The sequence below is a fragment of the Sardina pilchardus genome, chromosome 8 (genome assembly GCF_963854185.1).
Source record: "Sardina pilchardus chromosome 8, fSarPil1.1, whole genome shotgun sequence".
Taxonomy (NCBI): domain Eukaryota; kingdom Metazoa; phylum Chordata; class Actinopteri; order Clupeiformes; family Clupeidae; genus Sardina; species Sardina pilchardus.
The window spans coordinates 26,568,311-26,592,173 of record NC_085001.1 but is presented as its reverse complement, the minus strand read 5'-3'; the positions used below and the strand labels follow the sequence as shown (position 1 = coordinate 26,592,173).

General features: G+C 49.2%; 82 non-coding genes across 82 annotated transcripts; all 82 read right to left on the bottom strand.

The window, feature by feature from the left end:
- Positions 1–50: 50 nt before the first annotated feature.
- Positions 51–122, bottom strand: trnap-ugg (transfer RNA proline (anticodon UGG)). Its single transcript has one exon. It is a non-coding gene; the product is annotated as a tRNA-Pro (tRNA).
- A 112-nt stretch (positions 123–234) lies between these two features.
- trnap-ugg (transfer RNA proline (anticodon UGG)) lies at positions 235–306 on the bottom strand. The gene has a single exon. It is a non-coding gene; the product is annotated as a tRNA-Pro (tRNA).
- A 175-nt stretch (positions 307–481) lies between these two features.
- Positions 482–553, bottom strand: trnap-cgg (transfer RNA proline (anticodon CGG)). The gene has a single exon. It is a non-coding gene; the product is annotated as a tRNA-Pro (tRNA).
- A 190-nt stretch (positions 554–743) lies between these two features.
- On the bottom strand, positions 744–815 carry trnap-agg (transfer RNA proline (anticodon AGG)). The gene has a single exon. It is a non-coding gene; the product is annotated as a tRNA-Pro (tRNA).
- Positions 816–976: 161 nt separating this feature from the next.
- trnap-agg (transfer RNA proline (anticodon AGG)) lies at positions 977–1,048 on the bottom strand. Its single transcript has one exon. It is a non-coding gene; the product is annotated as a tRNA-Pro (tRNA).
- A 107-nt stretch (positions 1,049–1,155) lies between these two features.
- trnap-ugg (transfer RNA proline (anticodon UGG)) lies at positions 1,156–1,227 on the bottom strand. Its single transcript has one exon. It is a non-coding gene; the product is annotated as a tRNA-Pro (tRNA).
- A 112-nt stretch (positions 1,228–1,339) lies between these two features.
- Positions 1,340–1,411, bottom strand: trnap-ugg (transfer RNA proline (anticodon UGG)). The gene has a single exon. It is a non-coding gene; the product is annotated as a tRNA-Pro (tRNA).
- A 175-nt stretch (positions 1,412–1,586) lies between these two features.
- Positions 1,587–1,658, bottom strand: trnap-cgg (transfer RNA proline (anticodon CGG)). The gene has a single exon. It is a non-coding gene; the product is annotated as a tRNA-Pro (tRNA).
- Positions 1,659–1,848: 190 nt separating this feature from the next.
- Positions 1,849–1,920, bottom strand: trnap-agg (transfer RNA proline (anticodon AGG)). The gene has a single exon. It is a non-coding gene; the product is annotated as a tRNA-Pro (tRNA).
- Positions 1,921–2,081: 161 nt separating this feature from the next.
- trnap-agg (transfer RNA proline (anticodon AGG)) lies at positions 2,082–2,153 on the bottom strand. Its single transcript has one exon. It is a non-coding gene; the product is annotated as a tRNA-Pro (tRNA).
- Positions 2,154–2,260: 107 nt separating this feature from the next.
- trnap-ugg (transfer RNA proline (anticodon UGG)) lies at positions 2,261–2,332 on the bottom strand. Its single transcript has one exon. It is a non-coding gene; the product is annotated as a tRNA-Pro (tRNA).
- A 112-nt stretch (positions 2,333–2,444) lies between these two features.
- trnap-ugg (transfer RNA proline (anticodon UGG)) lies at positions 2,445–2,516 on the bottom strand. Its single transcript has one exon. It is a non-coding gene; the product is annotated as a tRNA-Pro (tRNA).
- Positions 2,517–2,691: 175 nt separating this feature from the next.
- Positions 2,692–2,763, bottom strand: trnap-cgg (transfer RNA proline (anticodon CGG)). The gene has a single exon. It is a non-coding gene; the product is annotated as a tRNA-Pro (tRNA).
- Positions 2,764–2,953: 190 nt separating this feature from the next.
- trnap-agg (transfer RNA proline (anticodon AGG)) lies at positions 2,954–3,025 on the bottom strand. The gene has a single exon. It is a non-coding gene; the product is annotated as a tRNA-Pro (tRNA).
- A 161-nt stretch (positions 3,026–3,186) lies between these two features.
- Positions 3,187–3,258, bottom strand: trnap-agg (transfer RNA proline (anticodon AGG)). Its single transcript has one exon. It is a non-coding gene; the product is annotated as a tRNA-Pro (tRNA).
- Positions 3,259–3,365: 107 nt separating this feature from the next.
- trnap-ugg (transfer RNA proline (anticodon UGG)) lies at positions 3,366–3,437 on the bottom strand. Its single transcript has one exon. It is a non-coding gene; the product is annotated as a tRNA-Pro (tRNA).
- A 112-nt stretch (positions 3,438–3,549) lies between these two features.
- Positions 3,550–3,621, bottom strand: trnap-ugg (transfer RNA proline (anticodon UGG)). Its single transcript has one exon. It is a non-coding gene; the product is annotated as a tRNA-Pro (tRNA).
- A 175-nt stretch (positions 3,622–3,796) lies between these two features.
- Positions 3,797–3,868, bottom strand: trnap-cgg (transfer RNA proline (anticodon CGG)). The gene has a single exon. It is a non-coding gene; the product is annotated as a tRNA-Pro (tRNA).
- Positions 3,869–4,058: 190 nt separating this feature from the next.
- On the bottom strand, positions 4,059–4,130 carry trnap-agg (transfer RNA proline (anticodon AGG)). Its single transcript has one exon. It is a non-coding gene; the product is annotated as a tRNA-Pro (tRNA).
- Positions 4,131–4,291: 161 nt separating this feature from the next.
- On the bottom strand, positions 4,292–4,363 carry trnap-agg (transfer RNA proline (anticodon AGG)). Its single transcript has one exon. It is a non-coding gene; the product is annotated as a tRNA-Pro (tRNA).
- A 291-nt stretch (positions 4,364–4,654) lies between these two features.
- On the bottom strand, positions 4,655–4,726 carry trnap-ugg (transfer RNA proline (anticodon UGG)). Its single transcript has one exon. It is a non-coding gene; the product is annotated as a tRNA-Pro (tRNA).
- Positions 4,727–5,332: 606 nt separating this feature from the next.
- trnap-cgg (transfer RNA proline (anticodon CGG)) lies at positions 5,333–5,404 on the bottom strand. The gene has a single exon. It is a non-coding gene; the product is annotated as a tRNA-Pro (tRNA).
- Positions 5,405–6,571: 1,167 nt separating this feature from the next.
- On the bottom strand, positions 6,572–6,643 carry trnap-agg (transfer RNA proline (anticodon AGG)). Its single transcript has one exon. It is a non-coding gene; the product is annotated as a tRNA-Pro (tRNA).
- Positions 6,644–6,804: 161 nt separating this feature from the next.
- On the bottom strand, positions 6,805–6,876 carry trnap-agg (transfer RNA proline (anticodon AGG)). Its single transcript has one exon. It is a non-coding gene; the product is annotated as a tRNA-Pro (tRNA).
- A 291-nt stretch (positions 6,877–7,167) lies between these two features.
- trnap-ugg (transfer RNA proline (anticodon UGG)) lies at positions 7,168–7,239 on the bottom strand. The gene has a single exon. It is a non-coding gene; the product is annotated as a tRNA-Pro (tRNA).
- Positions 7,240–7,414: 175 nt separating this feature from the next.
- trnap-cgg (transfer RNA proline (anticodon CGG)) lies at positions 7,415–7,486 on the bottom strand. Its single transcript has one exon. It is a non-coding gene; the product is annotated as a tRNA-Pro (tRNA).
- A 190-nt stretch (positions 7,487–7,676) lies between these two features.
- trnap-agg (transfer RNA proline (anticodon AGG)) lies at positions 7,677–7,748 on the bottom strand. Its single transcript has one exon. It is a non-coding gene; the product is annotated as a tRNA-Pro (tRNA).
- Positions 7,749–7,909: 161 nt separating this feature from the next.
- trnap-agg (transfer RNA proline (anticodon AGG)) lies at positions 7,910–7,981 on the bottom strand. Its single transcript has one exon. It is a non-coding gene; the product is annotated as a tRNA-Pro (tRNA).
- Positions 7,982–8,088: 107 nt separating this feature from the next.
- trnap-ugg (transfer RNA proline (anticodon UGG)) lies at positions 8,089–8,160 on the bottom strand. The gene has a single exon. It is a non-coding gene; the product is annotated as a tRNA-Pro (tRNA).
- A 112-nt stretch (positions 8,161–8,272) lies between these two features.
- On the bottom strand, positions 8,273–8,344 carry trnap-ugg (transfer RNA proline (anticodon UGG)). The gene has a single exon. It is a non-coding gene; the product is annotated as a tRNA-Pro (tRNA).
- Positions 8,345–8,950: 606 nt separating this feature from the next.
- On the bottom strand, positions 8,951–9,022 carry trnap-cgg (transfer RNA proline (anticodon CGG)). Its single transcript has one exon. It is a non-coding gene; the product is annotated as a tRNA-Pro (tRNA).
- A 190-nt stretch (positions 9,023–9,212) lies between these two features.
- Positions 9,213–9,284, bottom strand: trnap-agg (transfer RNA proline (anticodon AGG)). The gene has a single exon. It is a non-coding gene; the product is annotated as a tRNA-Pro (tRNA).
- A 161-nt stretch (positions 9,285–9,445) lies between these two features.
- Positions 9,446–9,517, bottom strand: trnap-agg (transfer RNA proline (anticodon AGG)). The gene has a single exon. It is a non-coding gene; the product is annotated as a tRNA-Pro (tRNA).
- Positions 9,518–9,624: 107 nt separating this feature from the next.
- trnap-ugg (transfer RNA proline (anticodon UGG)) lies at positions 9,625–9,696 on the bottom strand. Its single transcript has one exon. It is a non-coding gene; the product is annotated as a tRNA-Pro (tRNA).
- A 112-nt stretch (positions 9,697–9,808) lies between these two features.
- On the bottom strand, positions 9,809–9,880 carry trnap-ugg (transfer RNA proline (anticodon UGG)). Its single transcript has one exon. It is a non-coding gene; the product is annotated as a tRNA-Pro (tRNA).
- Positions 9,881–10,055: 175 nt separating this feature from the next.
- On the bottom strand, positions 10,056–10,127 carry trnap-cgg (transfer RNA proline (anticodon CGG)). Its single transcript has one exon. It is a non-coding gene; the product is annotated as a tRNA-Pro (tRNA).
- Positions 10,128–10,317: 190 nt separating this feature from the next.
- On the bottom strand, positions 10,318–10,389 carry trnap-agg (transfer RNA proline (anticodon AGG)). The gene has a single exon. It is a non-coding gene; the product is annotated as a tRNA-Pro (tRNA).
- Positions 10,390–10,550: 161 nt separating this feature from the next.
- Positions 10,551–10,622, bottom strand: trnap-agg (transfer RNA proline (anticodon AGG)). The gene has a single exon. It is a non-coding gene; the product is annotated as a tRNA-Pro (tRNA).
- A 107-nt stretch (positions 10,623–10,729) lies between these two features.
- trnap-ugg (transfer RNA proline (anticodon UGG)) lies at positions 10,730–10,801 on the bottom strand. The gene has a single exon. It is a non-coding gene; the product is annotated as a tRNA-Pro (tRNA).
- Positions 10,802–10,913: 112 nt separating this feature from the next.
- trnap-ugg (transfer RNA proline (anticodon UGG)) lies at positions 10,914–10,985 on the bottom strand. The gene has a single exon. It is a non-coding gene; the product is annotated as a tRNA-Pro (tRNA).
- Positions 10,986–11,160: 175 nt separating this feature from the next.
- trnap-cgg (transfer RNA proline (anticodon CGG)) lies at positions 11,161–11,232 on the bottom strand. Its single transcript has one exon. It is a non-coding gene; the product is annotated as a tRNA-Pro (tRNA).
- A 190-nt stretch (positions 11,233–11,422) lies between these two features.
- On the bottom strand, positions 11,423–11,494 carry trnap-agg (transfer RNA proline (anticodon AGG)). Its single transcript has one exon. It is a non-coding gene; the product is annotated as a tRNA-Pro (tRNA).
- Positions 11,495–11,655: 161 nt separating this feature from the next.
- On the bottom strand, positions 11,656–11,727 carry trnap-agg (transfer RNA proline (anticodon AGG)). The gene has a single exon. It is a non-coding gene; the product is annotated as a tRNA-Pro (tRNA).
- Positions 11,728–11,834: 107 nt separating this feature from the next.
- Positions 11,835–11,906, bottom strand: trnap-ugg (transfer RNA proline (anticodon UGG)). Its single transcript has one exon. It is a non-coding gene; the product is annotated as a tRNA-Pro (tRNA).
- A 112-nt stretch (positions 11,907–12,018) lies between these two features.
- Positions 12,019–12,090, bottom strand: trnap-ugg (transfer RNA proline (anticodon UGG)). The gene has a single exon. It is a non-coding gene; the product is annotated as a tRNA-Pro (tRNA).
- A 606-nt stretch (positions 12,091–12,696) lies between these two features.
- On the bottom strand, positions 12,697–12,768 carry trnap-cgg (transfer RNA proline (anticodon CGG)). The gene has a single exon. It is a non-coding gene; the product is annotated as a tRNA-Pro (tRNA).
- A 190-nt stretch (positions 12,769–12,958) lies between these two features.
- Positions 12,959–13,030, bottom strand: trnap-agg (transfer RNA proline (anticodon AGG)). The gene has a single exon. It is a non-coding gene; the product is annotated as a tRNA-Pro (tRNA).
- Positions 13,031–13,191: 161 nt separating this feature from the next.
- On the bottom strand, positions 13,192–13,263 carry trnap-agg (transfer RNA proline (anticodon AGG)). Its single transcript has one exon. It is a non-coding gene; the product is annotated as a tRNA-Pro (tRNA).
- A 107-nt stretch (positions 13,264–13,370) lies between these two features.
- Positions 13,371–13,442, bottom strand: trnap-ugg (transfer RNA proline (anticodon UGG)). The gene has a single exon. It is a non-coding gene; the product is annotated as a tRNA-Pro (tRNA).
- Positions 13,443–13,554: 112 nt separating this feature from the next.
- Positions 13,555–13,626, bottom strand: trnap-ugg (transfer RNA proline (anticodon UGG)). Its single transcript has one exon. It is a non-coding gene; the product is annotated as a tRNA-Pro (tRNA).
- A 175-nt stretch (positions 13,627–13,801) lies between these two features.
- trnap-cgg (transfer RNA proline (anticodon CGG)) lies at positions 13,802–13,873 on the bottom strand. The gene has a single exon. It is a non-coding gene; the product is annotated as a tRNA-Pro (tRNA).
- A 190-nt stretch (positions 13,874–14,063) lies between these two features.
- On the bottom strand, positions 14,064–14,135 carry trnap-agg (transfer RNA proline (anticodon AGG)). The gene has a single exon. It is a non-coding gene; the product is annotated as a tRNA-Pro (tRNA).
- A 161-nt stretch (positions 14,136–14,296) lies between these two features.
- trnap-agg (transfer RNA proline (anticodon AGG)) lies at positions 14,297–14,368 on the bottom strand. The gene has a single exon. It is a non-coding gene; the product is annotated as a tRNA-Pro (tRNA).
- A 107-nt stretch (positions 14,369–14,475) lies between these two features.
- Positions 14,476–14,547, bottom strand: trnap-ugg (transfer RNA proline (anticodon UGG)). Its single transcript has one exon. It is a non-coding gene; the product is annotated as a tRNA-Pro (tRNA).
- Positions 14,548–14,659: 112 nt separating this feature from the next.
- trnap-ugg (transfer RNA proline (anticodon UGG)) lies at positions 14,660–14,731 on the bottom strand. The gene has a single exon. It is a non-coding gene; the product is annotated as a tRNA-Pro (tRNA).
- Positions 14,732–14,906: 175 nt separating this feature from the next.
- Positions 14,907–14,978, bottom strand: trnap-cgg (transfer RNA proline (anticodon CGG)). Its single transcript has one exon. It is a non-coding gene; the product is annotated as a tRNA-Pro (tRNA).
- A 190-nt stretch (positions 14,979–15,168) lies between these two features.
- trnap-agg (transfer RNA proline (anticodon AGG)) lies at positions 15,169–15,240 on the bottom strand. The gene has a single exon. It is a non-coding gene; the product is annotated as a tRNA-Pro (tRNA).
- Positions 15,241–15,401: 161 nt separating this feature from the next.
- Positions 15,402–15,473, bottom strand: trnap-agg (transfer RNA proline (anticodon AGG)). Its single transcript has one exon. It is a non-coding gene; the product is annotated as a tRNA-Pro (tRNA).
- A 107-nt stretch (positions 15,474–15,580) lies between these two features.
- Positions 15,581–15,652, bottom strand: trnap-ugg (transfer RNA proline (anticodon UGG)). Its single transcript has one exon. It is a non-coding gene; the product is annotated as a tRNA-Pro (tRNA).
- Positions 15,653–15,764: 112 nt separating this feature from the next.
- trnap-ugg (transfer RNA proline (anticodon UGG)) lies at positions 15,765–15,836 on the bottom strand. Its single transcript has one exon. It is a non-coding gene; the product is annotated as a tRNA-Pro (tRNA).
- A 175-nt stretch (positions 15,837–16,011) lies between these two features.
- On the bottom strand, positions 16,012–16,083 carry trnap-cgg (transfer RNA proline (anticodon CGG)). The gene has a single exon. It is a non-coding gene; the product is annotated as a tRNA-Pro (tRNA).
- Positions 16,084–16,273: 190 nt separating this feature from the next.
- On the bottom strand, positions 16,274–16,345 carry trnap-agg (transfer RNA proline (anticodon AGG)). The gene has a single exon. It is a non-coding gene; the product is annotated as a tRNA-Pro (tRNA).
- Positions 16,346–16,506: 161 nt separating this feature from the next.
- On the bottom strand, positions 16,507–16,578 carry trnap-agg (transfer RNA proline (anticodon AGG)). Its single transcript has one exon. It is a non-coding gene; the product is annotated as a tRNA-Pro (tRNA).
- A 291-nt stretch (positions 16,579–16,869) lies between these two features.
- trnap-ugg (transfer RNA proline (anticodon UGG)) lies at positions 16,870–16,941 on the bottom strand. Its single transcript has one exon. It is a non-coding gene; the product is annotated as a tRNA-Pro (tRNA).
- A 175-nt stretch (positions 16,942–17,116) lies between these two features.
- Positions 17,117–17,188, bottom strand: trnap-cgg (transfer RNA proline (anticodon CGG)). The gene has a single exon. It is a non-coding gene; the product is annotated as a tRNA-Pro (tRNA).
- A 423-nt stretch (positions 17,189–17,611) lies between these two features.
- On the bottom strand, positions 17,612–17,683 carry trnap-agg (transfer RNA proline (anticodon AGG)). Its single transcript has one exon. It is a non-coding gene; the product is annotated as a tRNA-Pro (tRNA).
- Positions 17,684–17,844: 161 nt separating this feature from the next.
- On the bottom strand, positions 17,845–17,916 carry trnap-agg (transfer RNA proline (anticodon AGG)). The gene has a single exon. It is a non-coding gene; the product is annotated as a tRNA-Pro (tRNA).
- A 107-nt stretch (positions 17,917–18,023) lies between these two features.
- On the bottom strand, positions 18,024–18,095 carry trnap-ugg (transfer RNA proline (anticodon UGG)). The gene has a single exon. It is a non-coding gene; the product is annotated as a tRNA-Pro (tRNA).
- A 112-nt stretch (positions 18,096–18,207) lies between these two features.
- trnap-ugg (transfer RNA proline (anticodon UGG)) lies at positions 18,208–18,279 on the bottom strand. Its single transcript has one exon. It is a non-coding gene; the product is annotated as a tRNA-Pro (tRNA).
- A 175-nt stretch (positions 18,280–18,454) lies between these two features.
- trnap-cgg (transfer RNA proline (anticodon CGG)) lies at positions 18,455–18,526 on the bottom strand. The gene has a single exon. It is a non-coding gene; the product is annotated as a tRNA-Pro (tRNA).
- Positions 18,527–18,716: 190 nt separating this feature from the next.
- Positions 18,717–18,788, bottom strand: trnap-agg (transfer RNA proline (anticodon AGG)). The gene has a single exon. It is a non-coding gene; the product is annotated as a tRNA-Pro (tRNA).
- A 161-nt stretch (positions 18,789–18,949) lies between these two features.
- On the bottom strand, positions 18,950–19,021 carry trnap-agg (transfer RNA proline (anticodon AGG)). The gene has a single exon. It is a non-coding gene; the product is annotated as a tRNA-Pro (tRNA).
- Positions 19,022–19,312: 291 nt separating this feature from the next.
- On the bottom strand, positions 19,313–19,384 carry trnap-ugg (transfer RNA proline (anticodon UGG)). The gene has a single exon. It is a non-coding gene; the product is annotated as a tRNA-Pro (tRNA).
- Positions 19,385–19,559: 175 nt separating this feature from the next.
- trnap-cgg (transfer RNA proline (anticodon CGG)) lies at positions 19,560–19,631 on the bottom strand. The gene has a single exon. It is a non-coding gene; the product is annotated as a tRNA-Pro (tRNA).
- A 423-nt stretch (positions 19,632–20,054) lies between these two features.
- Positions 20,055–20,126, bottom strand: trnap-agg (transfer RNA proline (anticodon AGG)). The gene has a single exon. It is a non-coding gene; the product is annotated as a tRNA-Pro (tRNA).
- Positions 20,127–20,233: 107 nt separating this feature from the next.
- trnap-ugg (transfer RNA proline (anticodon UGG)) lies at positions 20,234–20,305 on the bottom strand. Its single transcript has one exon. It is a non-coding gene; the product is annotated as a tRNA-Pro (tRNA).
- Positions 20,306–20,417: 112 nt separating this feature from the next.
- On the bottom strand, positions 20,418–20,489 carry trnap-ugg (transfer RNA proline (anticodon UGG)). The gene has a single exon. It is a non-coding gene; the product is annotated as a tRNA-Pro (tRNA).
- A 1,369-nt stretch (positions 20,490–21,858) lies between these two features.
- On the bottom strand, positions 21,859–21,930 carry trnap-agg (transfer RNA proline (anticodon AGG)). Its single transcript has one exon. It is a non-coding gene; the product is annotated as a tRNA-Pro (tRNA).
- A 108-nt stretch (positions 21,931–22,038) lies between these two features.
- Positions 22,039–22,110, bottom strand: trnap-ugg (transfer RNA proline (anticodon UGG)). Its single transcript has one exon. It is a non-coding gene; the product is annotated as a tRNA-Pro (tRNA).
- A 359-nt stretch (positions 22,111–22,469) lies between these two features.
- Positions 22,470–22,541, bottom strand: trnap-cgg (transfer RNA proline (anticodon CGG)). Its single transcript has one exon. It is a non-coding gene; the product is annotated as a tRNA-Pro (tRNA).
- Positions 22,542–22,622: 81 nt separating this feature from the next.
- Positions 22,623–22,695, bottom strand: trnas-aga (transfer RNA serine (anticodon AGA)). The gene has a single exon. It is a non-coding gene; the product is annotated as a tRNA-Ser (tRNA).
- Positions 22,696–23,052: 357 nt separating this feature from the next.
- On the bottom strand, positions 23,053–23,124 carry trnap-cgg (transfer RNA proline (anticodon CGG)). Its single transcript has one exon. It is a non-coding gene; the product is annotated as a tRNA-Pro (tRNA).
- Between the last annotated feature and the right edge of the window lie 739 nt (positions 23,125–23,863).

Genomic DNA, 23,863 nt, shown 5'->3' with positions numbered 1-23,863 from the left:
CGGGACTTGAAAAAGGACACATTTCAAAAGAGTTTACCTGTCTAGCTTACGGGCTCGTCCGGGATTTGAACCCGGGACCTCTCGCACCCAAAGCGAGAATCATACCCCTAGACCAACGAGCCGCAATTGAACAGTTTTGTGGGGTGAAAAGGAACATCCAACCGAGGCTAATTCTCTACAGGACACAAGCGTTTGGCGGTGAGGCCCACAATAAATTGGGGAGAAAGCACAAACGGGCTCGTCCGGGATTTGAACCCGGGACCTCTCGCACCCAAAGCGAGAATCATACCCCTAGACCAACGAGCCGCTGAGTGTTGCAATGGGTTTTATTTTGTGTGGACCCCTTGCATTCCTGAGTAAGTCAAAAAAGTTTTCCAGAATGGGCTCTTTTCCTGCAATGGCTAACAACAGAGGGTGGTCGTCGTTTATTTCGTTAGAGTGGATTTTTTTCTGTAAAGTCTGGCATTTCTTTGTGAAAGAAGGGCTCGTCCGGGAGTTGAACCCGGGACCTCTCGCACCCGAAGCGAGAATCATACCCCTAGACCAACGAGCCTGGGCCAAGGATGCCATTTATTCAGCGCCTTTCCTCACACCAACGTTTTAGAGTGGTCCGCAGAAAATACGGTCATTTCAGCTGCGTTCCACTGTGCATCAACATTTCCGAAAGTAAGTCCTGGGTAACTAAGTGCAGCAGTTGACCGGTGGCCGGTAGAACCAAACGATGCAGAGTTTCACAGAATAAAGGGCTCGTCCGGGATTTGAACCCGGGACCTCTCGCACCCTAAGCGAGAATCATACCCCTAGACCAACGAGCCAGCTTGCTCAAATGCTTATGTCGAGCATCTTGTGCATCAATATTTAGCTGAAAGGAAAGGTAGCTGTGGTGGTGTTGAGCTGCAGCTAAGCTATGCTGTACATCAAAGGTGAGACAGTGCTCACACAATCTCATGATACTGACAAAAGCTTGCTTGGCGACGGGCTCGTCCGGGATTTGAACCCGGGACCTCTCGCACCCTAAGCGAGAATCATACCCCTAGACCAACGAGCCCCGACAGAGCGTGACTTCAGCTGAAAAAAAAAACCGTGCAATTTTCTCCACCACTGACGGGACTTGAAAAAGGACACATTTCAAAAGAGTTTACCTGTCTAGCTTACGGGCTCGTCCGGGATTTGAACCCGGGACCTCTCGCACCCAAAGCGAGAATCATACCCCTAGACCAACGAGCCGCAATTGAACAGTTTTGTGGGGTGAAAAGGAACATCCAACCGAGGCTAATTCTCTACAGGACACAAGCGTTTGGCGGTGAGGCCCACAATAAATTGGGGAGAAAGCACAAACGGGCTCGTCCGGGATTTGAACCCGGGACCTCTCGCACCCAAAGCGAGAATCATACCCCTAGACCAACGAGCCGCTGAGTGTTGCAGTGGGTTTTATTTTGTGTGGACCCCTTGCATTCCTGAGTAAGTCAAAAAAGTTTTCCAGAATGGGCTCTTTTCCTGCAATGGCTAACAACAGAGGGTGGTCGTCGTTTATTTCGTTAGAGTGGATTTTTTTCTGTAAAGTCTGGCATTTCTTTGTGAAAGAAGGGCTCGTCCGGGAGTTGAACCCGGGACCTCTCGCACCCGAAGCGAGAATCATACCCCTAGACCAACGAGCCTGGGCCAAGGATGCCATTTATTCAGCGCCTTTCCTCACACCAACGTTTTAGAGTGGTCCGCAGAAAATACGGTCATTTCAGCTGCGTTCCACTGTGCATCAACATTTCCGAAAGTAAGTCCTGGGTAACTAAGTGCAGCAGTTGACCGGTGGCCGGTAGAACCAAACGATGCAGAGTTTCACAGAATAAAGGGCTCGTCCGGGATTTGAACCCGGGACCTCTCGCACCCTAAGCGAGAATCATACCCCTAGACCAACGAGCCAGCTTGCTCAAATGCTTATGTCGAGCATCTTGTGCATCAATATTTAGCTGAAAGGAAAGGTAGCTGTGGTGGTGTTGAGCTGCAGCTAAGCTATGCTGTACATCAAAGGTGAGACAGTGCTCACACAATCTCATGATACTGACAAAAGCTTGCTTGGCGACGGGCTCGTCCGGGATTTGAACCCGGGACCTCTCGCACCCTAAGCGAGAATCATACCCCTAGACCAACGAGCCCCGACAGAGCGTGACTTCAGCTGAAAAAAAAAACCATGCAATTTTCTCCACCACTGACGGGACTTGAAAAAGGACACATTTCAAAAGAGTTTACCTGTCTAGCTTACGGGCTCGTCCGGGATTTGAACCCGGGACCTCTCGCACCCAAAGCGAGAATCATACCCCTAGACCAACGAGCCGCAATTGAACAGTTTTGTGGGGTGAAAAGGAACATCCAACCGAGGCTAATTCTCTACAGGACACAAGCGTTTGGCGGTGAGGCCCACAATAAATTGGGGAGAAAGCACAAACGGGCTCGTCCGGGATTTGAACCCGGGACCTCTCGCACCCAAAGCGAGAATCATACCCCTAGACCAACGAGCCGCTGAGTGTTGCAATGGGTTTTATTTTGTGTGGACCCCTTGCATTCCTGAGTAAGTCAAAAAAGTTTTCCAGAATGGGCTCTTTTCCTGCAATGGCTAACAACAGAGGGTGGTCGTCGTTTATTTCGTTAGAGTGGATTTTTTTCTGTAAAGTCTGGCATTTCTTTGTGAAAGAAGGGCTCGTCCGGGAGTTGAACCCGGGACCTCTCGCACCCGAAGCGAGAATCATACCCCTAGACCAACGAGCCTGGGCCAAGGATGCCATTTATTCAGCGCCTTTCCTCACACCAACGTTTTAGAGTGGTCCGCAGAAAATACGGTCATTTCAGCTGCGTTCCACTGTGCATCAACATTTCCGAAAGTAAGTCCTGGGTAACTAAGTGCAGCAGTTGACCGGTGGCCGGTAGAACCAAACGATGCAGAGTTTCACAGAATAAAGGGCTCGTCCGGGATTTGAACCCGGGACCTCTCGCACCCTAAGCGAGAATCATACCCCTAGACTAACGAGCCAGCTTGCTCAAATGCTTATGTCGAGCATCTTGTGCATCAATATTTAGCTGAAAGGAAAGGTAGCTGTGGTGGTGTTGAGCTGCAGCTAAGCTATGCTGTACATCAAAGGTGAGACAGTGCTCACACAATCTCATGATACTGACAAAAGCTTGCTTGGCGACGGGCTCGTCCGGGATTTGAACCCGGGACCTCTCGCACCCTAAGCGAGAATCATACCCCTAGACCAACGAGCCCCGACAGAGCTTGACTTCAGCTGAAAAAAAAAACCGTGCAATTTTCTCCACCACTGACGGGACTTGAAAAAGGACACATTTCAAAAGAGTTTACCTGTCTAGCTTACGGGCTCGTCCGGGATTTGAACCCGGGACCTCTCGCACCCAAAGCGAGAATCATACCCCTAGACCAACGAGCCGCAATTGAACAGTTTTGTGGGGTGAAAAGGAACATCCAACCGAGGCTAATTCTCTACAGGACACAAGCGTTTGGCGGTGAGGCCCACAATAAATTGGGGAGAAAGCACAAACGGGCTCGTCCGGGATTTGAACCCGGGACCTCTCGCACCCAAAGCGAGAATCATACCCCTAGACCAACGAGCCGCTGAGTGCTGCAATGGGTTTTATTTTGTGTGGACCCCTTGCATTCCTGAGTAAGTCAAAAAAGTTTTCCAGAATGGGCTCTTTTCCTGCAATGGCTAACAACAGAGGGTGGTCGTCGTTTATTTCGTTAGAGTGGATTTTTTTCTGTAAAGTCTGGCATTTCTTTGTGAAAGAAGGGCTCGTCCGGGAGTTGAACCCGGGACCTCTCGCACCCGAAGTGAGAATCATACCCCTAGACCAACAAGCCTGGGCCAAGGATGCCATTTATTCAGCGCCTTTCCTCACACCAACGTTTTAGAGTGGTCTGCAGAAAGGACGGTCATTTCAGCTGCGTTCCACTGTGCATCAACATTTCCGAAAGTAAGTCCTGGGTAACTAAGTGCAGCAGTTGACCGGTGGCCGGTAGAACCAAACGATGCAGAGTTTCACAGAATAAAGGGCTCGTCCGGGATTTGAACCCGGGACCTCTCGCACCCTAAGCGAGAATCATACCCCTAGACCAACGAGCCAGCTTGCTCAAATGCTTATGTCGAGCATTTTGTGCATCAATATTTAGCTGAAAGGAAAGGTAGCTGTGGTGGTGTTGAGCTGCAGCTAAGCTATGCTGTACATCAAAGGTGAGACAGTGCTCACACAATCTCATGATACTGACAAAAGCTTGCTTGACGACGGGCTCGTCCGGGATTTGAACCCGGGACCTCTCGCACCCTAAGCGAGAATCATACCCCTAGACCAACGAGCCCCGACAGAGTGTGACTTCAGCTGGAAAAAAAAACCGTGCAATTTTCTCCACCACTGACGGGACTTGAAAAAGGACACATTTCAAAAGAGTTTACCTGTCTAGCTTACGGGCTCGTCTGGGATTTGAACCCGGGACCTCTTGCACCCAAAGCGAGAATCATACCCCTAGACCAACGAGCCGCAATTGAACAGTTTTGTGGGGTGGAAAGGAACATCCAACCGAGGCTAATTCTCTACAGGACACAAGCGTTTGGCGGTGAGGCCCACAATAAATTGGGGAGAAAGCACAAACGGGCTCGTCCGGGATTTGAACCCGGGACCTCTCGCACCCAAAGCGAGAATCATACCCCTAGACCAACGAGCCGCTGAGTGCTGCAATGGGTTTTATTTTGTGTGGACCCCTTGCATTCCTGAGTAAGTCAAAAAAGTTTTCCAGAATGGGCTCTTTTCCTGCAATGGCTAACAACAGAGGGTGGTCGTCGTTTATTTCGTTAGAGTGGATTTTTTTCTGTAAAGTCTGGCATTTCTTTGTGAAAGAAGGGCTCGTCCGGGAGTTGAACCCGGGACCTCTCGCACCCAAAGCGAGAATCATACCCCTAGACCAACGAGCCGCAATTTAACAGTTTTGTGGGGTGAAAAGGAACATCCAACCGAGGCTAATTCTTTACAGGACACAAGCGTTTGGCGGTGAGGCCCACAATAAATTGGGGAGAAAGCACAAACGGGCTCGTCCGGGATTTGAACCCGGGACCTCTCGCACCCAAAGCGAGAATCATACCCCTTGACCAACGAGCCGCTGAGTGCTGCAATGGGTTTTATTTTGTGTGGACCCCTTGCATTCCTGAGTAAGTCAAAAAAGTTTTCCAGAATGGGCTCTTTTCCTGCAATGGCTAACAACAGAGGGTGGTCGTCGTTTATTTCGTTAGAGTGGATTTTTTTCTGTAAAGTCTGGCATTTCTTTGTGAAAGAAGGGCTCGTCCGGGAGTTGAACCCGGGACCTCTCGCACCCGAAGCGAGAATCATACCCCTAGACCAACGAGCCTGGGCCAAGGATGCCATTTATTCAGCGCCTTTCCTCACACCAACGTTTTAGAGTGGTCTGCAGAAAAGACGGTCATTTCAGCTGCGTTCCACTGTGCATCAACATTTCCGAAAGTAAGTCCTGGGGCCTATTGCACAAAACTAGGATAAGGGATTAACCCGGGATATCTTGGTTATCCTGGCTCAATTTATCCGTGATCCAGTTGCACAAAAGCGGGATAGGGGGCAGCAGGATATGTTATGGTATAAGTTACCATGGCGATTTATTCTGTGGAGCTAGCCTGCTCCTGACCAGGCTCACAGCCAAGATAAGTTGATTCTAATGGTAATTACATTATCTGATTGGTTCAGCTAGCTGTCATTCAAATGAGACCTCCACGTGTTTTTTTTTAAAGAGCTGTAGATTCCATTTATATATCATTTGCAACATGCATTTACTCGCAAAATACAGCAGAATGTCTGCCTAATACCATATGGATGTCATTTAAATTATGGTGGCCTTATAATTAATAACATAGCCTACTCGTTGTTTGCTTCTTTTTTGACAGATGTTTGATGAATAGGCTGCTGTAGTAGTTGATTGGAAGTGGAGGGGACATTTTTCGAAGGTGTTTTGAACTAATTCGGCTTTTAAGACAAATTAAGATACTTTGTGCATCTTTGCGGTGGCAAAGCGCTTCCTAATGACGTTGCGTGCCGAGACAAGGAAGCTCTCACACACGTGGGTGCATACGTAAATTTGCATTCAGTTGATCTGCCACACCTACTCCCGCTATGTAACAGAAATAATCATGATCCCCCATCCAAAAAAGTAAAACTTTACCTCGTTGTTAGTCTATATCAAAAGCGGTTGTTTACTTTGTGTGCAAGACGCTATTTTTCGCGTCTTTTTTATTCCAACCGCGAGTTATTGGGGGAGAAACGAGAACGCGCACATACACCGGATAACTTACACCTGGCTTGATGAATCCGTGTCTGCTCATCCTGGATTGGTCTTTGTGCAACCAATTCAGCCGGTATGCTCTTGTTTAGGATTCAGTGATCGCGGCTCAGTAACTTATCCCGGATGTCTTAATTCTGCTTTTGTGCAACGGGCCCCTGGGTAACTAAGTACAGCAGTTGACCGGTGGCCGGTAGAACCAAACGATGCAGAGTTTCACAGAATAAAGGGCTCGTCCGGGATTTGAACCCGGGACCTCTCGCACCCTAAGCGAGAATCATACCCCTAGACCAACGAGCCAGCTTGCTCAAATGCTTATGTCGAGCATCTTGTGCATCAATATTTAGCTGAAAGGAAAGGTAACTGTGGTGGTGTTGAGCTGCAGCTAAGCTATGCTGTACATCAAAGGTGAGACAGTGCTCACACAATCTCATGATACTGACAAAAGCTTGCTTGGCGACGGGCTCGTCCGGGATTTGAACCCGGGACCTCTCGCACCCTAAGCGAGAATCATACCCCTAGACCAACGAGCCCCGACAGAGTTTGACTTCAGCTGAAAAAAAAAAACGTGCAATTTTCTCCACCACTGACGGGACTTGAAAAAGGACACATTTCAAAAGAGTTTACCTGTCTAGCTTACGGGCTCGTCTGGGATTTGAACCCGGGACCTCTCGCACCCAAAGCGAGAATCATACCCCTAGACCAACGAGCCGCAATTGAACAGTTTTGTGGGGTGAAAAGGAACATCCAACCGAGGCTAATTCTCTACAGGACACAAGCGTTTGGCGGTGAGGCCCACAATAAATTGGGGAGAAAGCACAAACGGGCTCGTCCGGGATTTGAACCCGGGACCTCTCGCACCCAAAGCGAGAATCATACCCCTAGACCAACGAGCCGCTGAGTGCTGCAATGGGTTTTATTTTGTGTGGACCCCTTGCATTCCTGAGTAAGTCAAAAAAGTTTTCCAGAATGGGCTCTTTTCCTGCAATGGCTAACAACAGAGGGTGGTCGTCGTTTATTTCGTTAGAGTGGATTTTTTTCTGTAAAGTCTGGCATTTCTTTGTGAAAGAAGGGCTCGTCCGGGAGTTGAACCCGGGACCTCTCGCACCCGAAGCGAGAATCATACCCCTAGACCAACGAGCCTGGGCCAAGGATGCCATTTATTCAGCGCCTTTCCTCACACCAACGTTTTAGAGTGGTCTGCAGAAAAGACGGTCATTTCAGCTGCGTTCCACTGTGCATCAACATTTCCGAAAGTAAGTCCTGGGTAACTAAGTGCAGCAGTTGACCGGTGGCCGGTAGAACCAAACGATGCAGAGTTTCACAGAATAAAGGGCTCGTCCGGGATTTGAACCCGGGACCTCTCGCACCCTAAGCGAGAATCATACCCCTAGACCAACGAGCCAGCTTGCTCAAATGCTTATGTCGAGCATCTTGTGCATCAATATTTAGCTGAAAGGAAAGGTAGCTGTGGTGGTGTTGAGCTGCAGCTAAGCTATGCTGTACATCAAAGGTGAGACAGTGCTCACACAATCTCATGATACTGACAAAAGCTTGCTTGGCGACGGGCTCGTCCGGGATTTGAACCCGGGACCTCTCGCACCCTAAGCGAGAATCATACCCCTAGACCAACGAGCCCCGACAGAGTGTGACTTCAGCTGAAAAAAAAAACCGTGCAATTTTCTCCACCACTGACGGGACTTGAAAAAGGACACATTTCAAAAGAGTTTACCTGTCTAGCTTACGGGCTCGTCCGGGATTTGAACCCGGGACCTCTCGCACCCAAAGCGAGAATCATACCCCTAGACCAACGAGCCGCAATTGAACAGTTTTGTGGGGTGAAAAGGAACATCCAACCGAGGCTAATTCTCTACAGGACACAAGCGTTTGGCGGTGAGGCCCACAATAAATTGGGGAGAAAGCACAAACGGGCTCGTCCGGGATTTGAACCCGGGACCTCTCGCACCCAAAGCGAGAATCATACCCCTAGACCAACGAGCCGCTGAGTGCTGCAATGGGTTTTATTTTGTGTGGACCCCTTGCATTCCTGAGTAAGTCAAAAAAGTTTTCCAGAATGGGCTCTTTTCCTGCAATGGCTAACAACAGAGGGTGGTCGTCGTTTATTTCGTTAGAGTGGATTTTTTTCTGTAAAGTCTGGCATTTCTTTGTGAAAGAAGGGCTCGTCCGGGAGTTGAACCCGGGACCTCTCGCACCCAAAGCGAGAATCATACCCCTAGACCAACGAGCCGCAATTTAACAGTTTTGTGGGGTGAAAAGGAACATCCAACCGAGGCTAATTCTTTACAGGACACAAGCGTTTGGCGGTGAGGCCCACAATAAATTGGGGAGAAAGCACAAACGGGCTCGTCCGGGATTTGAACCCGGGACCTCTCGCACCCAAAGCGAGAATCATACCCCTTGACCAACGAGCCGCTGAGTGCTGCAATGGGTTTTATTTTGTGTGGACCCCTTGCATTCCTGAGTAAGTCAAAAAAGTTTTCCAGAATGGGCTCTTTTCCTGCAATGGCTAACAACAGAGGGTGGTCGTCGTTTATTTCGTTAGAGTGGATTTTTTTCTGTAAAGTCTGGCATTTCTTTGTGAAAGAAGGGCTCGTCCGGGAGTTGAACCCGGGACCTCTCGCACCCGAAGCGAGAATCATACCCCTAGACCAACGAGCCTGGGCCAAGGATGCCATTTATTCAGCGCCTTTCCTCACACCAACGTTTTAGAGTGGTCTGCAGAAAAGACGGTCATTTCAGCTGCGTTCCACTGTGCATCAACATTTCCGAAAGTAAGTCCTGGGTAACTAAGTGCAGCAGTTGACCGGTGGCCGGTAGAACCAAACGATGCAGAGTTTCACAGAATAAAGGGCTCGTCCGGGATTTGAACCCGGGACCTCTCGCACCCTAAGCGAGAATCATACCCCTAGACCAACGAGCCAGCTTGCTCAAATGCTTATGTCGAGCATCTTGTGCATCAATATTTAGCTGAAAGGAAAGGTAGCTGTGGTGGTGTTGAGCTGCAGCTAAGCTATGCTGTACATCAAAGGTGAGACAGTGCTCACACAATCTCATGATACTGACAAAAGCTTGCTTGGCGACGGGCTCGTCCGGGATTTGAACCCGGGACCTCTCGCACCCTAAGCGAGAATCATACCCCTAGACCAACGAGCCCCGACAGAGTGTGACTTCAGCTGAAAATAAAAACCGTGCAATTTTCTCCACCACTGACGGGACTTGAAAAAGGACACATTTCAAAAGAGTTTACCTGTCTAGCTTACGGGCTCGTCCGGGATTTGAACCCGGGACCTCTCGCACCCAAAGCGAGAATCATACCCCTAGACCAACGAGCCGCAATTGAACAGTTTTGTGGGGTGAAAAGGAACATCCAACCGAGGCTAATTCTCTACAGGACACAAGCGTTTGGCGGTGAGGCCCACAATAAATTGGGGAGAAAGCACAAACGGGCTCGTCCGGGATTTGAACCCGGGACCTCTCGCACCCAAAGCGAGAATCATACCCCTAGACCAACGAGCCGCTGAGTGCTGCAATGGGTTTTATTTTGTGTGGACCCCTTGCATTCCTGAGTAAGTCAAAAAAGTTTTCCAGAATGGGCTCTTTTCCTGCAATGGCTAACAACAGAGGGTGGTCGTCGTTTATTTCGTTAGAGTGGATTTTTTTCTGTAAAGTCTGGCATTTCTTTGTGAAAGAAGGGCTCGTCCGGGAGTTGAACCCGGGACCTCTCGCACCCGAAGCGAGAATCATACCCCTAGACCAACGAGCCTGGGCCAAGGATGCCATTTATTCAGCGCCTTTCCTCACACCAACGTTTTAGAGTGGTCTGCAGAAAAGACGGTCATTTCAGCTGCGTTCCACTGTGCATCAACATTTCCGAAAGTAAGTCCTGGGTAACTAAGTGCAGCAGTTGACCGGTGGCCGGTAGAACCAAACGATGCAGAGTTTCACAGAATAAAGGGCTCGTCCGGGATTTGAACCCGGGACCTCTCGCACCCTAAGCGAGAATCATACCCCTAGACCAACGAGCCAGCTTGCTCAAATGCTTATGTCGAGCATCTTGTGCATCAATATTTAGCTGAAAGGAAAGGTAGCTGTGGTGGTGTTGAGCTGCAGCTAAGCTATGCTGTACATCAAAGGTGAGACAGTGCTCACACAATCTCATGATACTGACAAAAGCTTGCTTGGCGACGGGCTCGTCCGGGATTTGAACCCGGGACCTCTCGCACCCTAAGCGAGAATCATACCCCTAGACCAACGAGCCCCGACAGAGTGTGACTTCAGCTGAAAAAAAAAACCGTGCAATTTTCTCCACCACTGACGGGACTTGAAAAAGGACACATTTCAAAAGAGTTTACCTGTCTAGCTTACGGGCTCGTCCGGGATTTGAACCCGGGACCTCTCGCACCCAAAGCGAGAATCATACCCCTAGACCAACGAGCCGCAATTGAACAGTTTTGTGGGGTGAAAAGGAACATCCAACCGAGGCTAATTCTCTACAGGACAGAAGCGTTTGGCGGTGAGGCCCACAATAAATTGGGGAGAAAGCACAAACGGGCTCGTCCGGGATTTGAACCCGGGACCTCTCGCACCCAAAGCGAGAATCATACCCCTAGACCAACGAGCCGCTGAGTGTTGCAATGGGTTTTATTTTGTGTGGACCCCTTGCATTCCTGAGTAAGTCAAAAAAGTTTTCCAGAATGGGCTCTTTTCCTGCAATTGCTAACAACAGAGGGTGGTCGTCGTTTATTTCGTTAGAGTGGATTTTTTTCTGTAAAGTCTGGCATTTCTTTGTGAAAGAAGGGCTCGTCCGGGAGTTGAACCCGGGACCTCTCGCACCCGAAGCGAGAATCATACCCCTAGACCAACGAGCCTGGGCCAAGGATGCCATTTATTCAGCGCCTTTCCTCACACCAACGTTTTAGAGTGGTCTGCAGAAAAGACGGTCATTTCAGCTGCGTTCCACTGTGCATCAACATTTCCGAAAGTAAGTCCTGGGTAACTAAGTGCAGCAGTTGACCGGTGGCCGGTAGAACCAAACGATGCAGAGTTTCACAGAATAAAGGGCTCGTCCGGGATTTGAACCCGGGACCTCTCGCACCCTAAGCGAGAATCATACCCCTAGACCAACGAGCCAGCTTACTCAAATGCTTATGTCGAGCATCTTGTGCATCAACATTTAGCTGAAAGGAAAGGTAGCTGTGGTGGTGTTGAGCTGCAGCTAAGCTATGCTGTACGTCAAAGGTGAGACAGTGCTCACACAATCTCATGATACTGACAAAAGCTTGCTTGGCGACGGGCTCGTCCGGGATTTGAACCCGGGACCTCTCGCACCCTAAGCGAGAATCATACCCCTAGACCAACGAGCCCCGACAGAGTGTGACTTCAGCTGAAAAAAAAAACCGTGCAATTTTCTCCACCACTGACGGGACTTGAAAAAGGACACATTTCAAAAGAGTTTACCTGTCTAGCTTACGGGCTCGTCCGGGATTTGAACCCGGGACCTCTCGCACCCAAAGCGAGAATCATACCCCTAGACTAACGAGCCGCAATTTAACAGTTTTGTGGGGTGAAAAGGAACATCCAACCGAGGCTAATTCTCTACAGGAGACAAGCGTTTGGCGGTGAGGCCCACAATAAATTGGGGAGAAAGCACAAACGGGCTCGTCCGGGATTTGAACCCGGGACCTCTCGCACCCAAAGCGAGAATCATACCCCTAGACCAACGAGCCGCTGAGTGCTGCAATGGGTTTTATTTTGTGTGGACCCCTTGCATTCCTGAGTAAGTCAAAAAAGTTTTCCAGAATGGGCTCTTTTCCTGCAATGGCTAACAACAGAGGGTGGTCGTCGTTTATTTCGTTAGAGTGGATTTTTTTCTGTAAAGTCTGGCATTTCTTTGTGAAAGAAGGGCTCGTCCGGGAGTTGAACCCGGGACCTCTCGCACCCAAAGCGAGAATCATACCCCTAGACCAACGAGCCGCAATTTAACAGTTTTGTGGGGTGAAAAGGAACATCCAACCGAGGCTAATTCTTTACAGGACACAAGCGTTTGGCGGTGAGGCCCACAATAAATTGGGGAGAAAGCACAAACGGGCTCGTCCGGGATTTGAACCCGGGACCTCTCGCACCCAAAGCGAGAATCATACCCCTTGACCAACGAGCCGCTGAGTGCTGCAATGGGTTTTATTTTGTGTGGACCCCTTGCATTCCTGAGTAAGTCAAAAAAGTTTTCCAGAATGGGCTCTTTTCCTGCAATGGCTAACAACAGAGGGTGGTCGTCGTTTATTTCGTTAGAGTGGATTTTTTTCTGTAAAGTCTGGCATTTCTTTGTGAAAGAAGGGCTCGTCCGGGAGTTGAACCCGGGACCTCTCGCACCCGAAGCGAGAATCATACCCCTAGACCAACGAGCCTGGGCCAAGGATGCCATTTATTCAGCGCCTTTCCTCACACCAACGTTTTAGAGTGGTCTGCAGAAAAGACGGTCATTTCAGCTGCGTTCCACTGTGCATCAACATTTCCGAAAGTAAGTCCTGGGTAACTAAGTGCAGCAGTTGACCGGTGGCCGGTAGAACCAAACGATGCAGAGTTTCACAGAATAAAGGGCTCGTCCGGGATTTGAACCCGGGACCTCTCGCACCCTAAGCGAGAATCATACCCCTAGACCAACGAGCCAGCTTGCTCAAATGCTTATGTCGAGCATCTTGTGCATCAATATTTAGCTGAAAGGAAAGGTAGCTGTGGTGGTGTTGAGCTGCAGCTAAGCTATGCTGTACATCAAAGGTGAGACAGTGCTCACACAATCTCATGATACTGACAAAAGCTTGCTTGGCGACGGGCTCGTCCGGGATTTGAACCCGGGACCTCTCGCACCCTAAGCGAGAATCATACCCCTAGACCAACGAGCCCCGACAGAGTGTGACTTCAGCTGAAAATAAAAACCGTGCAATTTTCTCCACCACTGACGGGACTTGAAAAAGGACACATTTCAAAAGAGTTTACCTGTCTAGCTTACGGGCTCGTCCGGGATTTGAACCCGGGACCTCTCGCACCCAAAGCGAGAATCATACCCCTAGACCAACGAGCCGCAATTGAACAGTTTTGTGGGGTGAAAAGGAACATCCAACCGAGGCTAATTCTCTACAGGACACAAGCGTTTGGCGGTGAGGCCCACAATAAATTGGGGAGAAAGCACAAACGGGCTCGTCCGGGATTTGAACCCGGGACCTCTCGCACCCAAAGCGAGAATCATACCCCTAGACCAACGAGCCGCTGAGTGCTGCAATGGGTTTTATTTTGTGTGGACCCCTTGCATTCCTGAGTAAGTCAAAAAAGTTTTCCAGAATGGGCTCTTTTCCTGCAATGGCTAACAACAGAGGGTGGTCGTCGTTTATTTCGTTAGAGTGGATTTTTTTCTGTAAAGTCTGGCATTTCTTTGTGAAAGAAGGGCTCGTCCGGGAGTTGAACCCGGGACCTCTCGCACCCGAAGCGAGAATCATACCCCTAGACCAACGAGCCTGGGCCAAGGATGCCATTTATTCAGCGCCTTTCCTCACACCAACGTTTTAGAGTGGTCTGCAGAAAAGACGGTCATTTCAGCTGCGTTCCACTGTGCATCAACATTTCCGAAAGTAAGTCCTGGGTAACTAAGTGCAGCAGTTGACCGGTGGCCGGTAGAACCAAACGATGCAGAGTTTCACAGAATAAAGGGCTCGTCCGGGATTTGAACCCGGGACCTCTCGCACCCTAAGCGAGAATCATACCCCTAGACCAACGAGCCAGCTTGCTCAAATGCTTATGTCGAGCATCTTGTGCATCAATATTTAGCTGAAAGGAAAGGTAGCTGTGGTGGTGTTGAGCTGCAGCTAAGCTATGCTGTACATCAAAGGTGAGACAGTGCTCACACAATCTCATGATACTGACAAAAGCTTGCTTGGCGACGGGCTCGTCCGGGATTTGAACCCGGGACCTCTCGCACCCTAAGCGAGAATCATACCCCTAGACCAACGAGCCCCGACAGAGTGTGACTTCAGCTGAAAAAAAAAACCGTGCAATTTTCTCCACCACTGACGGGACTTGAAAAAGGACACATTTCAAAAGAGTTTACCTGTCTAGCTTACGGGCTCGTCCGGGATTTGAACCCGGGACCTCTCGCACCCAAAGCGAGAATCATACCCCTAGACCAACGAGCCGCAATTGAACAGTTTTGTGGGGTGAAAAGGAACATCCAACCGAGGCTAATTCTCTACAGGACAGAAGCGTTTGGCGGTGAGGCCCACAATAAATTGGGGAGAAAGCACAAACGGGCTCGTCCGGGATTTGAACCCGGGACCTCTCGCACCCAAAGCGAGAATCATACCCCTAGACCAACGAGCCGCTGAGTGTTGCAATGGGTTTTATTTTGTGTGGACCCCTTGCATTCCTGAGTAAGTCAAAAAAGTTTTCCAGAATGGGCTCTTTTCCTGCAATTGCTAACAACAGAGGGTGGTCGTCGTTTATTTCGTTAGAGTGGATTTTTTTCTGTAAAGTCTGGCATTTCTTTGTGAAAGAAGGGCTCGTCCGGGAGTTGAACCCGGGACCTCTCGCACCCGAAGCGAGAATCATACCCCTAGACCAACGAGCCTGGGCCAAGGATGCCATTTATTCAGCGCCTTTCCTCACACCAACGTTTTAGAGTGGTCTGCAGAAAAGACGGTCATTTCAGCTGCGTTCCACTGTGCATCAACATTTCCGAAAGTAAGTCCTGGGTAACTAAGTGCAGCAGTTGACCGGTGGCCGGTAGAACCAAACGATGCAGAGTTTCACAGAATAAAGGGCTCGTCCGGGATTTGAACCCGGGACCTCTCGCACCCTAAGCGAGAATCATACCCCTAGACCAACGAGCCAGCTTACTCAAATGCTTATGTCGAGCATCTTGTGCATCAACATTTAGCTGAAAGGAAAGGTAGCTGTGGTGGTGTTGAGCTGCAGCTAAGCTATGCTGTACGTCAAAGGTGAGACAGTGCTCACACAATCTCATGATACTGACAAAAGCTTGCTTGGCGACGGGCTCGTCCGGGATTTGAACCCGGGACCTCTCGCACCCTAAGCGAGAATCATACCCCTAGACCAACGAGCCCCGACAGAGTGTGACTTCAGCTGAAAAAAAAAACCGTGCAATTTTCTCCACCACTGACGGGACTTGAAAAAGGACACATTTCAAAAGAGTTTACCTGTCTAGCTTACGGGCTCGTCCGGGATTTGAACCCGGGACCTCTCGCACCCAAAGCGAGAATCATACCCCTAGACTAACGAGCCGCAATTTAACAGTTTTGTGGGGTGAAAAGGAACATCCAACCGAGGCTAATTCTCTACAGGAGACAAGCGTTTGGCGGTGAGGCCCACAATAAATTGGGGAGAAAGCACAAACGGGCTCGTCCGGGATTTGAACCCGGGACCTCTCGCACCCAAAGCGAGAATCATACCCCTAGACCAACGAGCCGCTGAGTGCTGCAATGGGTTTTATTTTGTGTGGACCCCTTGCATTCCTGAGTAAGTCAAAAAAGTTTTCCAGAATGGGCTCTTTTCCTGCAATGGCTAACAACAGAGGGTGGTCGTCGTTTATTTCGTTAGAGTGGATTTTTTTCTGTAAAGTCTGGCATTTCTTTGTGAAAGAAGGGCTCGTCCGGGAGTTGAACCCGGGACCTCTCGCACCCGAAGCGAGAATCATACCCCTAGACCAACGAGCCTGGGCCAAGGATGCCATTTATTCAGCGCCTTTCCTCACACCAACGTTTTAGAGTGGTCTGCAGAAAAGACGGTCATTTCAGCTGCGTTCCACTGTGCATCAACATTTCCGAAAGTAAGTCCTGGGTAACTAAGTGCAGCAGTTGACCGGTGGCCGGTAGAACCAAACGATGCAGAGTTTCACAGAATAAAGGGCTCGTCCGGGATTTGAACCCGGGACCTCTCGCACCCTAAGCGAGAATCATACCCCTAGACCAACGAGCCAGCTTGCTCAAATGCTTATGTCGAGCATCTTGTGCATCAATATTTAGCTGAAAGGAAAGGTAGCTGTGGTGGTGTTGAGCTGCAGCTAAGCTATGCTGTACATCAAAGGTGAGACAGTGCTCACACAATCTCATGATACTGACAAAAGCTTGCTTGGCGACGGGCTCGTCCGGGATTTGAACCCGGGACCTCTCGCACCCTAAGCGAGAATCATGCCCCTAGACCAACGAGCCCCGACAGAGTGTGACTTCAGCTGAAAAAAAAAAACGTGCAATTTTCTCCACCACTGACGGGACTTGAAAAAGGACACATTTCAAAAGAGTTTACCTGTCTAGCTTACGGGCTCGTCCGGGATTTGAACCCGGGACCTCTCACACCCAAAGCGAGAATCATACCCCTAGACCAACGAGCCGCAATTGAACAGTTTTGTGGGGTGAAAAGGAACATCCAACCGAGGCTAATTCTCTACAGGACACAAGCGTTTGGCGGTGAGGCCCACAATAAATTGGGGAGAAAGCACAAACGGGCTCGTCCGGGATTTGAACCCGGGACCTCTCGCACCCAAAGCGAGAATCATACCCCTAGACCAACGAGCCGCTGAGTGCTGCAATGGGTTTTATTTTGTGTGGACCCCTTGCATTCCTGAGTAAGTCAAAAAAGTTTTCCAGAATGGGCTCTTTTCCTGCAATGGCTAACAACAGAGGGTGGTCGTCGTTTATTTCGTTAGAGTGGATTTTTTTCTGTAAAGTCTGGCATTTCTTTGTGAAAGAAGGGCTCGTCCGGGAGTTGAACCAGGGACCTCTCGCACCCGAAGCGAGAATCATACCCCTAGACCAACGAGCCTGGGCCAAGGATGCCATTTATTCAGCGCCTTTCCTCACACCAACGTTTTAGAGTGGTCTGCAGAAAAGACGGTCATTTCAGCTGCGTTCCACTGTGCATCAACATTTCCGAAAGTAAGTCCTGGGTAACTAAGTGCAGCAGTTGACCGGTGGCCGGTAGAACCAAACGATGCAGAGTTTCACAGAATAAAGGGCTCGTCCGGGATTTGAACCCGGGACCTCTCGCACCCTAAGCGAGAATCATAACCCTAGACCAACGAGCCAGCTTGCTCAAATGCTTATGTCGAGCATCTTTTGCATCAATATTTAGCTGAAAGGAAAGGTAGCTGTGGTGGTGTTGAGCTGCAGCTAAGCTATGCTGTACATCAAAGGTGAGACAGTGCTCACACAATCTCATGATACTGACAAAAGCTTGTTTGGCGACGGGCTCGTCCGGGATTTGAACCCGGGACCTCTCGCACCCTAAGCGAGAATCATACCCCTAGACCAACGAGCCAGCTTACTCAAATGCTTATGTCGAGCATCTTGTGCATCAACATTTAGCTGAAAGGAAAGGTAGCTGTGGTGGTGTTGAGCTGCAGCTAAGCTATGCTGTACGTCAAAGGTGAGACAGTGCTCACACAATCTCATGATACTGACAAAAGCTTGCTTGGCGACGGGCTCGTCCGGGATTTGAACCCGGGACCTCTCGCACCCTAAGCGAGAATCATACCCCTAGACCAACGAGCCCCGACAGAGTGTGACTTCAGCTGAAAAAAAAAACCGTGCAATTTTCTCCACCACTGACGGGACTTGAAAAAGGACACATTTCAAAAGAGTTTACCTGTCTAGCTTACGGGCTCGTCCGGGATTTGAACCCGGGACCTCTCGCACCCAAAGCGAGAATCATACCCCTAGACTAACGAGCCGCAATTTAACAGTTTTGTGGGGTGAAAAGGAACATCCAACCGAGGCTAATTCTCTACAGGAGACAAGCGTTTGGCGGTGAGGCCCACAATAAATTGGGGAGAAAGCACAAACGGGCTCGTCCGGGATTTGAACCCGGGACCTCTCGCACCCAAAGCGAGAATCATACCCCTAGACCAACGAGCCGCTGAGTGCTGCAATGGGTTTTATTTTGTGTGGACCCCTTGCATTCCTGAGTAAGTCAAAAAAGTTTTCCAGAATGGGCTCTTTTCCTGCAATGGCTAACAACAGAGGGTGGTCGTCGTTTATTTCGTTAGAGTGGATTTTTTTCTGTAAAGTCTGGCATTTCTTTGTGAAAGAAGGGCTCGTCCGGGAGTTGAACCCGGGACCTCTCGCACCCGAAGCGAGAATCATACCCCTAGACCAACGAGCCTGGGCCAAGGATGCCATTTATTCAGCGCCTTTCCTCACACCAACGTTTTAGAGTGGTCTGCAGAAAAGACGGTCATTTCAGCTGCGTTCCACTGTGCATCAACATTTCCGAAAGTAAGTCCTGGGTAACTAAGTGCAGCAGTTGACCGGTGGCCGGTAGAACCAAACGATGCAGAGTTTCACAGAATAAAGGGCTCGTCCGGGATTTGAACCCGGGACCTCTCGCACCCTAAGCGAGAATCATACCCCTAGACCAACGAGCCAGCTTGCTCAAATGCTTATGTCGAGCATCTTGTGCATCAATATTTAGCTGAAAGGAAAGGTAGCTGTGGTGGTGTTGAGCTGCAGCTAAGCTATGCTGTACATCAAAGGTGAGACAGTGCTCACACAATCTCATGATACTGACAAAAGCTTGCTTGGCGACGGGCTCGTCCGGGATTTGAACCCGGGACCTCTCGCACCCTAAGCGAGAATCATGCCCCTAGACCAACGAGCCCCGACAGAGTGTGACTTCAGCTGAAAAAAAAAAACGTGCAATTTTCTCCACCACTGACGGGACTTGAAAAAGGACACATTTCAAAAGAGTTTACCTGTCTAGCTTACGGGCTCGTCCGGGATTTGAACCCGGGACCTCTCACACCCAAAGCGAGAATCATACCCCTAGACCAACGAGCCGCAATTGAACAGTTTTGTGGGGTGAAAAGGAACATCCAACCGAGGCTAATTCTCTACAGGACACAAGCGTTTGGCGGTGAGGCCCACAATAAATTGGGGAGAAAGCACAAACGGGCTCGTCCGGGATTTGAACCCGGGACCTCTCGCACCCAAAGCGAGAATCATACCCCTAGACCAACGAGCCGCTGAGTGCTGCAATGGGTTTTATTTTGTGTGGACCCCTTGCATTCCTGAGTAAGTCAAAAAAGTTTTCCAGAATGGGCTCTTTTCCTGCAATGGCTAACAACAGAGGGTGGTCGTCGTTTATTTCGTTAGAGTGGATTTTTTTCTGTAAAGTCTGGCATTTCTTTGTGAAAGAAGGGCTCGTCCGGGAGTTGAACCAGGGACCTCTCGCACCCGAAGCGAGAATCATACCCCTAGACCAACGAGCCTGGGCCAAGGATGCCATTTATTCAGCGCCTTTCCTCACACCAACGTTTTAGAGTGGTCTGCAGAAAAGACGGTCATTTCAGCTGCGTTCCACTGTGCATCAACATTTCCGAAAGTAAGTCCTGGGTAACTAAGTGCAGCAGTTGACCGGTGGCCGGTAGAACCAAACGATGCAGAGTTTCACAGAATAAAGGGCTCGTCCGGGATTTGAACCCGGGACCTCTCGCACCCTAAGCGAGAATCATAACCCTAGACCAACGAGCCAGCTTGCTCAAATGCTTATGTCGAGCATCTTTTGCATCAATATTTAGCTGAAAGGAAAGGTAGCTGTGGTGGTGTTGAGCTGCAGCTAAGCTATGCTGTACATCAAAGGTGAGACAGTGCTCACACAATCTCATGATACTGACAAAAGCTTGTTTGGCGACGGGCTCGTCCGGGATTTGAACCCGGGACCTCTCGCACCCTAAGCGAGAATCATACCCCTAGACCAACGAGCCCCGACAGAGTGTGACTTCAGCTGAAAAAAAAAACCGTGCAATTTTCTCCACCACTGACGGGACTTGAAAAAGGACACATTTCAAAAGAGTTTACCTGTCTAGCTTACGGGCTCGTCCGGGATTTGAACCCGGGACCTCTCGCACCCAAAGCGAGAATCATACCCCTAGACCAACGAGCCGCAATTGAACAGTTTTGTGGGGTGAAAAGGAACATCCAACCGAGGCTAATTCTCTACAGGACACAAGCGTTTGGCGGTGAGGCCCAAAATAAATTGGGGAGAAAGCACAAACGGGCTCGTCCGGGATTTGAACCCGGGACCTCTCGCACCCAAAGCGAGAATCATACCCCTAGACCAACGAGCCGCTGAGTGCTGCAATGGGTTTTATTTTGTGTGGACCCCTTGCATTCCTGAGTAAGTCAAAAAAGTTTTCCAGAATGGGCTCTTTTCCTGCAATGGCTAACAACAGAGGGTGGTCGTCGTTTATTTCGTTAGAGTGGATTTTTTTCTGTAAAGTCTGGCAATTCTTTGTGAAAGAAGGGCTCGTCCGGGAGTTGAACCCGGGACCTCTCGCACCCGAAGCGAGAATCATACCCCTAGACCAGGAGTCGGCAACCTGCGGCTCTGGAGCCGCATGCGGCTCTTTAGCGCAACCCTGGTGGCTCCCTGAGCGTCTTCAAAAATGTATGAAAGTGAATGGGGGGATTTTTGTTTGTTTGTTTTAATATGGTTTCTGTATGAGGACAAACATTCTTAACGTTTTCCAATGTTGTAAAAATGTGCATAATAAATATTAAAGTTCAACATTTCTGTCAACGAAGATTTGAAAGCCTGCGACACACGTTTCAGGGCGGCGCCGTGCCATGCAGGTGGCTGTGGTTGTAAACAAACCGGCGGGTGTCAGCATGGCCATGGCATGGATCCCAAAGGGAAAAAGAGAAAGATAGCCGATGAGATCAGAGAATTTAAGGCAGAATGGACCGAATCATTTGCTTTCATTTCCATTGCGGAAGGATTGCCTGCATGTTTGCTTGCTTTGTAATGAGAAGTTGGCGAACAACAAAAAGAGAGACATTTAGAAAGACATTTTCAGGGAAGGCATGCTACATTTGCAGCCGACTACCCAGTTGGGACTGAGAGAAAAAGTGCGATTGCAGTAGCCTACTTCTGGAGAAATTTTGTTGCAACCTGAGAGATATTAAAACGTGGAAAACAACGGTTCACGGACGGTGATTACACGAAGTTGAACTTAAAGCACCAGCGGAGTAGTCACGTGGTGTGTCATTCTCTCCGAGATGCGCTGTAGGGAAAAAACATTTAATCATGAAAGTTCTTTATGTAGCCTCGTTGTAGCCTACTTAGTCATTTTGATAGTAGGCTATTATAGATAATATACACTTACAGCCTGTGTTACCTTCATATAAGGCTTACATAAGGCTTTTCATTTTTTGCGGCTCCAGACAGATTTGTTTTTTGTTTTTTTGGTCCAAAATGGCTCTTTGAACATTTTGGGTTGCCGACCCCTGCCCTAGACCAACGAGCCTGGGCTAAGGATGCCATTTATTCAGCGCCTTTCCTCACACCAACGTTTTAGAGTGGTCTGCAGAAAAGACGGTCATTTCAGCTGCGTTCCACTGTGCATCAACATTTCCGAAAGTAAGTCCTGGGTAACTAAGTGCAGCAGTTGACCGGTGGCCGGTAGAACCAAACGATGCAGAGTTTCACAGAATAAAGGGCTCGTCCGGGATTTGAACCCGGGACCTCTCGCACCCTAAGCGAGAATCATACCCCTAGACCAACGAGCCCCGTCAGAGTGGGACTTCAGCTGAAAAAAAAAAACCGTGCAATTTTCTCCACCACTGACGGGACATGAAAAAGGACACATTTCAAAAGAGTTTACCTCTCTAGCTTACGGGCTCGTCCGGGATTTGAACCCGGGACCTCTCGCACCCAAAGCGAGAATCATACCCCTAGACCAACGAGCCGCAATTGAACAGTTTTGTGTGATGAAAAGGAACATCCAACCGAGGCTAATTCTCTACAGGACACAAGCGTTTGGCGGTGAGGCCCACAATAAATTGGGGAGAAAGCACAAACGGGCTCGTCCGGGATTTGAACCCGGGACGTCTCGCACCCAAAGCGAGAATCATACCCCTAGACCAACGAGCCGCTGAGTGCTGCAATGGGTTTTATTTTGTGTGGACCCCTTGCATTCCTGAGTAAGTCAAAAAAGTTTTCCAGAATGGGCTCTTTTCCTGCAATGGCTAACAACAGAGGGTGGTCGTCGTTTATTTCGTTAGAGTGGATTTTTTTCTGTAAAGTCTGGCATTTCTTTGTGAAAGAAGGGCTCGTCCGGGAGTTGAACCCGGGACCTCTCGCACCCGAAGCGAGAATCATACCCCTAGACCAACGAGCCAGCTTGCTCAAATGCTTATGTCGAGCATTTTGTGCATCAATATTTAGCTGAAAGGATACTGACAAAACATTGCTTGGCGACGGGCTCATCCGGGATTTGAACCCGGGACCTCTCGCACTCTAAGCGAGAATCATACCCCTAGACCAACGAGACCCGACAGAGTGTGACTTCAGCTGAAAAAAAAAAAAAAACGTGCAATTTTCTCCACCACTGACGGGACTTGAAAAAGGACACATTTCAAAGGAGTTTACCTGTCTAGCTTACGGGCTTGTCCGGGATTTGAAGCCGGGACCTCTCGCACCCAAAGCGAGAATCATACCCCTAGACCAACGAGCCGCTGAGTGCTGCAATGGGTTTTATTTTGTGTCGACCCCTTGCATTCCTGAGTAAGTCAAAAAAGTTTTCCAAAATGGGCTCTTTTCCTGCAATGGCTAACAACAGAGAGTGGTTGTCGTTTATTTCGTTAGAGTGGATTTTTTTCTGTAAAGTCTGGCATTTCTTTGTGAAAGAAGGGCTCGTCCGGGAGTTGAACCCGGGACCTCTCGCACCCGAAGCGAGAATCATACCCCTAGACCAACGAGCCTGGGCCAAGGATGCCATTTATTCAGCGCCTTTCCTCACACCAACGTTTTAGAGTGGTCTGCAGAAAAGACGGTCATTTCAGCTGCGTTCCACTGTGCATCAACATTTCCGAAAGTAAGTCCTGGGTAACTAAGTGCAGCAGTTGACCGGTGGCCGGTAGAACCAAACGATGCAGAGATACACAGATAAAAGGGCCTTTTGTGCATCAATATTTAGAAGAAAGGAAAGGTAGCTGTGGTGGTGTTGAGCTGCAGCTAAGCTATGCTGTACATCAAAGGTGAGACAGTGCTCACACAAACTCATGATACTGAGTTTGATACGATAAAACTGGTCAGTCAAGCAAAACAGATTGGATAAAATGAAAAGAGTCCAGTTGGCATAAAAAAAGTCATTAACCATAAGTTTTACTGGGCAGCTAATATGAATGTTAACATATCAGAACCTGTAGCCAAAAGCTTAGAAAACTCTTGAATGATAGCACTATTCATTTTAGAAGACCTGTACACTGGTGCACAAAGGACAGGGACAGGAACATTAAAGGAACAGTATGTAAGATTTTAGCCAAAACTAGTGCTGCAATTACTTTCAAAATACTGTAGAGCGGTGTATCGCCTCCCCCTCCCCTCTGAGTCGCGGTGCAGCTAGCTGCAGGATCCAGCAGGAATGTAGGCTGCTACTAGCCTGACGACGTCATACTCAATTCTTGTCAGAATATGAGTCTGAAACTGCTCCATTCAGCT